Consider the following 2,718-nt stretch of genomic DNA (forward strand, 5'->3'; position numbering starts at 1 on the left):
TCTTTTCAAGAGTAGAAATTATTGTCTCATAAGTAGTTCTATTTAGACAATCGAAACATCACTTAACTGACGTGATATACATTCAAACCTGTCTTTATCTGCACTGCATTTATTATTTACCGTTGTTTTTGCAAACCCAATATCTCTTTTATACTGCCTTAGATAAACACCGTAACGATAGTAATCGATAGATTGACAATTTGGTCTCTGCGATTCGTGCACTTGCGAATTCACACGATCAAGTTTTTGGCGCCGTTGTCGGGGACCAACTTCGTCAAATTTCGTACCCTGTTGTTACACCATCTAGACTAAGGCATTATTAGAAGGTAAATGCGAAGAACCCATAGTACCAAAAATTTAGTAGATCCTTTAGCGGAACCTGGATGTTACACTCGTACACGCCTCTTACTCATACGAATTAAGAAAGTTATGGCCGAGAATCGCGACCGGAGACCTCTTAAGGAATTTGCCCAACCCTCTGACGAGGAACCTAGTTCGAGTATAGTAAACCCCTTATTCCTGCTAACAATTTCGAACTAAAACCGTCTTTATTGCAATTAGTGAAACTGAACCAATACACGGGTCTCGCTACTGAGAACCCAAATCAACATTTAAAAGTTTTTATCCAACTAGCCGACACCTTTAAATCTAATAGTGCTTCACCCGATGCGATCCGTTTGAGATTATTTCCTTTCTCCCTCAAGGATAGAGCACATTCATGGTTAGATTCACTTCTAGTTAATTCAATAACTACCTGGGAAGACCTTAGGAAAGTATTCCTTGCTAGATATTTTCCCCCTAGTAAGACTACTGTTCTTCGAAACCAAATAACTAGATTTACTCAAAACCAAGGAGAATCGCTTTTCGAATCTTGGGAGAGATATAAAGAGCTATTAAGAGTCTGCCCACACCATGGCCTAGAACAATGGCTGATCATTCATACCTTCTACAATGGACTCCATTACAACACAAAGATGAGCATCGACGCTGCCGCAGGTGGCGCGCTGATGAACAAACCTTACCCTGAAGCTTGTGACCTAATTGAGGATATGGCCCAAAACCATTACCAATGGGGAACTGAATGAGCATCAATAGAGAAAAAGGAGACCCAAGGTGGAATACATGAGGTAAGCTCTCTAGACATGATGCAGGCGAAAATGGACGCTTTAGCCCTTAGGATCGAACATATGTCTACAAACACTAACACCGCAGTAGTAGCCCACACAGAATGCAAACTCTATGGATCTAAAGGACACGAATCGGCGGAGTGTAACCTTTTGAATGACCTGAACACCGACCAAGTGAACTACGCCCAAGGTAACCCATTTTCAAACACTTACAACCTTGGATGGAAGAATCATTTGAATTTCTCCTATAAAAACCAGAACCCTATCCAAAACCATGCACCTCAGAGATCGCAAGGTTATCAAGCCCAAAAACCAAACCAACCTATGCAAGTTGTGCCCCAGAAGTCTAACCTTGAGAAGATCATGGAGAGCTTTATATCGGGCCAGACTCAGCAAAATAAAGAATTTCTAAACCAGAACATTCACGTAAACGAACTTATAATGCAATTAGGAACCAAGGTTGATCAGATAATCACTTACAACAAGATGCTTGAAACCCAGATCTCACAGGTAGCACAAAATCAAGCCCCACAAACTACACCTGGAGGATAATTCCCTGGACAACCTCAACCAAACCCTCGAAGGCAAGCTAACGCTATCTCGTTACGAAGTGGGACCGCTTACGAAGGGCCTCATAACCCAACGATGAGTGAGTCCAAAATTTCTAAGAAAATATACCTACCACCCAAGAAGAGGAACCGGTAGAACCCGATAAACAAACCAACCAAGAAGGAGAAGCCAAGGATAAAACTTACAAACCACCACCCTCGTACAAACCAGCAATCCCATATCCGCAAAGACTTAAACAAACCAAAGTCAATAACCAATACCAAAAATTTATAAAAGTAATAGAGAAGCTTCATGTAGAGATTCCTTTCACCGAAACTATCACCCAAATTTCGTCTTACACCAAATTTCTCAAAGACATATTAACCAACAAGCGTAGGCTCGACGATCCAAAACCCTTGGAATGCAATTTTATTTCCGAGGATAAACTCGCTAAGAAGGAGAAAGACCCTGGTAGTTTTTCTATACCTTGCATTTTAGGGAGTCATGTGATCGACAAAGCTTTCCTAAACTTAGGTGCTAGTGCAAGTTTAATGCCTTTAGCTATACGTAAAAGGTTAAACTTAGGAGAGTTACAACCAACTAAGATGTCCCTCCAATTAGCCGATAGGTCTATTAAGTATCCTGTAGGCATTTTAGAAGACATCCCGGTTAGGATCGGTCAACTTTATATCCCAACAGACTTCGTGGTCATGGATATCAAAGAAGACGAAGATATCCCTATCCTTTTAGGTAGACCATTCTTATCAACAGCCGGAGCTATAATAGATGTTAAAAGAGGAAAATTAACCTTCGAAGTAGGGGATGAAAAGATTGAGTCCATTCTTTCAAAATTCCTGACGGCACCAATTCTAGGAGACGCATGTTATGTGATAGATATCATAGATGAGTGCATAAGAGAATTTGATCGAGAAGAACCCGAGATCGAGCCATTTTCAAACCCGAATGAAAAGGATGACGAGCTAGAGGAAACGGAACCTCACACTAACGAATGTCTGGATCTTACTCCAGAACCTTCACCAAA

General features: G+C 41.0%; 1 non-coding gene across 1 annotated transcript; it reads right to left on the bottom strand.

Annotated features, from left to right (window-relative positions):
* Nucleotides 1-812: 812 nt before the first annotated feature.
* LOC127133688 (small nucleolar RNA R71) lies at nucleotides 813-919 on the bottom strand. The gene has a single exon (XR_007807638.1). It is a non-coding gene; the product is annotated as a small nucleolar RNA R71 (small nucleolar RNA).
* Between the last annotated feature and the right edge of the window lie 1,799 nt (nucleotides 920-2,718).

This window comes from Lathyrus oleraceus, chromosome 3 (assembly GCF_024323335.1).
Source record: "Lathyrus oleraceus cultivar Zhongwan6 chromosome 3, CAAS_Psat_ZW6_1.0, whole genome shotgun sequence".
Classification (NCBI taxonomy): Eukaryota; Viridiplantae; Streptophyta; class Magnoliopsida; order Fabales; family Fabaceae; genus Lathyrus; species Lathyrus oleraceus.